The sequence below is a fragment of the Fundulus heteroclitus genome, chromosome 18, assembly GCF_011125445.2.
Source record: "Fundulus heteroclitus isolate FHET01 chromosome 18, MU-UCD_Fhet_4.1, whole genome shotgun sequence".
Taxonomy (NCBI): domain Eukaryota; kingdom Metazoa; phylum Chordata; class Actinopteri; order Cyprinodontiformes; family Fundulidae; genus Fundulus; species Fundulus heteroclitus.
The window spans coordinates 31,027,355-31,033,354 of record NC_046378.1 but is presented as its reverse complement, the minus strand read 5'-3'; the positions used below and the strand labels follow the sequence as shown (position 1 = coordinate 31,033,354).

Sequence of the window (6,000 nt, the reverse complement as noted above, 5' to 3'; positions counted from 1 at the left end):
TTGATTGGGAATTTTATTTTTGATACAAACGGATGTGTGTGTAAGGGGTGGGTGATATGGACAAAATGTGATGTCTGTATTTTTCTTTCTAGATAGATACTCAATTTTTTTATCACCACTTATCAACATAAAAACAGCTGTTGAGGAAAAACATGCAACATAGAATTGAAACCAAACAATCTTTTTTAAGAACAGACTTCAACAAGTTTGCACAGCAACCTAAGCAACTTCTATATACTTAAGACTATAAGTACACTCTGGCCAAAACTGGTTTGGCTGACTAAGACAATTTATTCTAATTTCGAAGGTATTTGACAACAACACTTAAGTAAAGTGCACTCTTGAGTACAGCTAAGCCCAAACTTATTCGTACCCTTGACAGATTTAGGTTTAAATCAATCTTTTAATTCTACTAACATGTTTTGTCAGACTGGAAGTAAAATTAATGTTTTGGCCTCAAAGACTTGGAGCTCATCGTCACCAAATATAAAATAGCTAAATACCACTCATCATTATCACCATCATCATCATAATAATCATTTTACTCTCCCATATGGGAAACTCAGTTTGCAACGGGTCTTCAAGAAAAACAGTGCAACAATTAAAGACAGCTCAGATCTAACATCCTGCCCAATACAAAACTATCACAAGTGACTAAAAACAGATTGTGTGTATTTATTTCAGAAAGCTATTGCATGGGTAACAAAAGAATTTTCCTTTCTATTGCTCCTAACCTGTGTGCCTCTGCATCTTTGGCCTGAGGGAAGCACTTTGAACTCATTGTGCAGTGGGTAGGTTTGGTTCAGAGGGTAGTTTTGGCTCTGCCTCTTCACACCTGCTGGTCATATACAGCGGATGGGAAATACGTTTTTATTATTATTATTATTATTACTGGCCACTTTTACCACCATACTTTACTTTGTAGAACTGATAATTGTGATGTTTCCAACCCAGGCAATGTTAAACAGTGTTAAAATGGATTTAATGAAAGATTTAGAATGAATATTGTTTTTCTATTGACATTAACCTCAAATTTACCAAGGAAATTAAGCTGTTGATGGCTATTTTTAACAGTTTCCAAGTCATCCTTTTTTTTTTTTTTTTGACCATTCTGACCTAATCTGTATAATGTGATTGAATTTGACTTTGTAAAGTCCCTTGAGAAGACATGCTTTATGAATTGGCGCTATATAAATAAAATTGAATTGAATTGAATTGAATCCTGCAGAATAGAATAGATAGACTAGAATAGCATATTTTATTTGAAATTTCTCTCTCTTGGTACTCTGGTTCACATTACAGTTCACATTACACATAATGAAGGCAAAAACTGACAAACAAACAGGCAATGAGCAAGGGTTACATCTTTTCTTAGAAAAGTCCCCACTGAGTTATACATCATCTGCCGTAAGAATTGGGTGCATAAGTTATTTGGCCTAAATTATTTTGTAATTATGTAAATTATTGTACATTTTCTCATTTTAGTCTTTGTAATACCTCAATATGTACATAACTACATTTTCGTCTGTCCAAGTGCATAATTTTTAAATATTGAATCATATGTCAGATCAGTCACTCGGTACTTGAGTGGCCTTCTTTCCGAATACTTTTTTACTTGTACTTGAGTCATGTCTTGGTTGGTTACTTTTTTCTTTTACTTGAGTAAAACATATGTGAAAATAGTGCTACTCTTACTTAAATAAGTTTCAATTGTGGCTACTTGACCCACCTCTGACAGGATGTACAACATAAGGTGACAGAACACATCCTTAGGGAAACCCAGGGGAGGAGAGAGTATACTCAGCAATGTGCCATTTACGATCAGTCTCTAAATGCTCTCTGTTAGACAACGTAAAATCCAATTTATCAAGGAAAAAGTAAATTGTGACATATTTCAACAGCTTCAGTGATGAGTTGGTAAGCTGAATAGTGTTAAAGTGAATGAGAAGTCGACAAATAAAAGTCAGAGACATCCTAAAAGCTTGTCAGCAATTCTAAGACAGACTTGATGATCGTCAAGAAGGATGTAAATAATTTAACATACTATTTAACATGTACATTTTACTTAAAAACAAAATTCAATTCAATTCAAATAGTCTGATATCTAACTCTGCATTGACAGAATTTTGGACTTAACTAAAATCGGTGATGTAGTAGTAAAATATGTTTTATCATCATTGTTGTGTCAATGTATCCATTACAATTTTTTATTAATGTTGATGTGCCCTTGTAGCTTTCAACATTGTCTTTTTTTATTGGGGCTCTACCTGAACAGTGAGACTTTAGTGTTTAGAATATGTGGAGACAGTACAATGAGAAATACAGAGAAAAAGAGAAATTTTGCCGTGGTAACTAATAAAATACTCTATTCTATTCTTTGATTCTATGAGGACATTTTCAAAGTGGAATAGACAGGACCTTCCTTAAGATATGGACAATCCCTATGAAGTAATTTTTTGGGGGAGTGAGTGAATTGGAAGGTCTGGTTTAAAAACGTGTTTTTGGAACTCAGTGGGGACTTTTCTAACAACACCCAAGACACCCAGAGCCAATCTAGCCTTTGTTTTCCAAGTATACGACATTTAAATCTCGAAGGATTTGGCACATAATGGTCAACTGATTTATGTCTGTTGTTTTTTTTTTTTTTTCTGGCTTGTGGTTGTGCCAGTGATGAGGCACTTGGCCAAGCTACTTTAGCAAAGCCCAGTGCAAGTACTTGGGATTTTCGTTATGCACTTGAGTGCAGTCAGTTGGCATCTTCATCTCTATGTCCCTCTTATTGATGAGACATTCTGCACCTACTGTCCACAGTTTGAACAAGGACAGCACACTGATGATCCTTCATGTTAAGGGCCTGGTTTTCAGCTGCCACAACTAAATCATTTTTGACCTTGAGCTTAGTCCTGCAAATCCACTTATTTTACATATTTCTGTCAACTCTTGGGTGGTTGAGGATGTTAATAAATGAACCGAGCAGGGGCTTTAAAAAAGTTATTTGCATTTTTTTTTAATACAGTTGAGCCTCAATTTTGGTCTTGTTTAAAACCGTTTTGTTTCAAGGTTCATGGCAGAGATACTATTGATAAATAATTTTCTATGTTCCTCTTAAACATCCATGTTGTGCTGTAACGGTGTAATTTCAGCGTAATTTTGACAACTTTATCAAAATTACATTGGTAAGAACCCTAAGTCATCATCATATTCTAATCTTTTACAATCAAATATAGTAAAATATTGCATTGCCCGCCAACAGCAAGGACTGCACTGTCCACCTCAGTCTATTCACCCGGCAAATTTTCGCTTCCTACAGCACAAAATGAACCAGCTGCTCCTTCTTAGCACAAGAACCTCAGTCTTCCCTGGATTGGCCACCTTCTGTTTCAGTGATGGGTTCTTCAGGCTGGAAGAACCCATCCTGGACCTGTGCACTACAGACTGCAAAGTTGAGCTCTCGGAGGAAAAGAGAAGAGGTAAAATCTGCTTTCATACAAACAAAAGTTGTTTGCAGAAGACATGCAGTTCCCTCTTGGAGTAATTCTTTATAAACTGCAAACCTATTATTCACAGAGAGAAGTGTTATACCATCACACAATGGCTTAATTATGTTAATTTTGAACAATGTGTGACATGGGGAAAGAGTAAAAAAAAAGGACCAGAAGTGTTTCACATCCACCAAGGATCCGCCTGCACATCAGGGTGCCTGCTGTGAACCCACTCCCCAGACAAAAGGTCAGAGCACTGCTGACCAGTCTCTCAGTCTGTTCTTCCTCCCTGGGGCTGCCGAGGAAAGGTTGGCTTGCGAGCCACCCCTGCAAGCTACATGGAATCCAGTATTCTTCACCTTCTTCCTGCCTGAGACAAAGGAGGAGATAGGCTGGCTTGAGAACAGCTAGCACCATGCGGGCCTAAGGCCCCAAAAGCCCACAAACTGCACAGAACAGGCATTCTGTGAAACTCGTCTGCCGGGTTCAATGGAGTGACAAAGGGGGAGAAAATTATCGTCCTCTGCTGAGCAGAGGACCTGACTGAATTCGGAGAATCATCGACCCGACCGAAGCTAAGTTGCACTCTGACTTCTGCGCAACCAGCCGCGAAGTACAGAATGCCAACACAGCTTTTGTTTATTTTTGTCAGCTGTTCCAGGAAAGCGGACTTGAGACGACGGGGATCGGTTGCCTTCTCTCACCAGACAAGCTGAGAGCCTAGAGACTGCCTGCAGGACGTCGGAGCTCTCTGCCCCCATACCACTCTGTCGGTTAGCTCATAGCCGCAGGCTAGCCCGCTGCTGGAAAGACCAACGGTTTTCCCTAGATCACTGCTTCCTTCCTGGGATGGCCAAAGTGGACCGGACTCACTCGAGGCACCGACAGGTTCGGCAGAGAGACCACAGGGAGAGTAAATGGTTCATTTGGAAATGTTTGTGTAATGCGTCCACATCGTGTTTTTAAAACAAAGAGCTAACGGGCGCAGCTAATGCTACCATTCTGTATCAGGTCATTGCTGATATGATTCGAGTGTGTTTTTATGGTTATAACAAACGCTATCTCCACAGGTATTAATGTTTATGTTACCCGGCCCACTCATTATGACTAAAAATAAAGCTGAAGTCTTTAAAGTTGGCGCCGAAAATCCACTAGCCAAAATGCTATTAGCTTCTGGTAACTTCCGATTTCCGGTTATTCAAATACGGTCGTTTAAAAGCATAAGGCTTGTTCATTTCGCTCCGCCATCATTCGATGGTGCTATGAGCATTATTACCGCAAAAACATGGAATATTAATGACGAGATACTATTGATAAATAATTTAATAAATTTATTAATTTCTGTTAATAAATTCTTGAACTTGAAGAGAAGTTGTCACTCATTTATTCTGTGTGTGCAGAGTTTGCTGTTAAAAGATCGCTAGTGCTCGTATCATCCCTTTCAACTATTGTCCTGATATCAGCTTTAGAGCTGATATCCTCCAGAAATACTTAACAGACAGAAAGTTATTTATGAAACATTAAATAACTTTAAACAGTGTATAATTGCACAACAGAATTATCCTCATTCATTGTGGTCAGGGTTTACATCCCGCCACCAAAGTGTACGTCAGATGCTGAAAAAGAGCTTGGGGATTTGATAATGGACGTGGAGATGCACCTCCCAGGGTTGTGCTCTCTCCACACCTCTCTTCCCCCTCTACACAAATGACTGCACGTCTTTGGACCTGTCTGTCAAACTCTGTCTTTGCATACACTGTCATCCATCTGATCTGGGACAGTGACAAGTCCTGTCAAGTCCTGTCAAGCATATGGACAGGAATTGGATTGGCTGGTCCAATAGTGCAGTTAGAACCACCTGGAGTTTAACCAACTGAAGACTGCGGAGATAACAGTGGACTCCCCCCACCCACCCACACTGCCTCCCATAACCATCCTTAACAACACTGTTCTGGATCTCTTCCGCTTCCAAGAAACCACCCTTTCTGAGAACCTGAGATGTTCCTCTTGTGGCAATTCAAGAAGTACAACCTTCGCCCAGCGTGGCTGGTCATTTTCTACACCACCATCATTCAGTCTGTCCTATGTACATCCATCACTGTGTGATTTGGCTTATCCACAAAAAATGACGGGTCCACACTGCACCAAACAATTAGGTCTGCCGCGAAGATCATCAGGGCTAACCTTCCCTACATCCATCATATATGCTTTCTGCACGCTGTAGCCGGAGTCGATGCCAAATAAAGATAACTATGATTATAATTGGTGGTTTTGTAAAAAAAAAAAAAAAAAAAAAAAACCTACTCTATATAAAAAAACTACTTGCAAACAAATAGACTGGTCTTTCTTTACTGATGTAGTAAATATAACAATTATGTGACTGTTATGTGACTCATCATTAGCATCATTATTATCATCATCATTATCATTATCATTATTATTATTATTATTACATGATTTAGATTATAAAACATGTAATAGGTTGATTTGCTTTATCATGTTAAAAGGTAACTGGCAG

The 6,000-nt window shown here is 38.8% G+C and overlaps 1 protein-coding gene across 1 annotated transcript in view; it reads right to left on the bottom strand.

The window, feature by feature from the left end:
- b3glcta (beta 3-glucosyltransferase a) overlaps positions 1-6,000 on the bottom strand; it is a 100,553-nt gene that overhangs the window by 71,727 nt on the left and 22,826 nt on the right. The gene's annotated exons all lie outside the window — the stretch shown is intronic.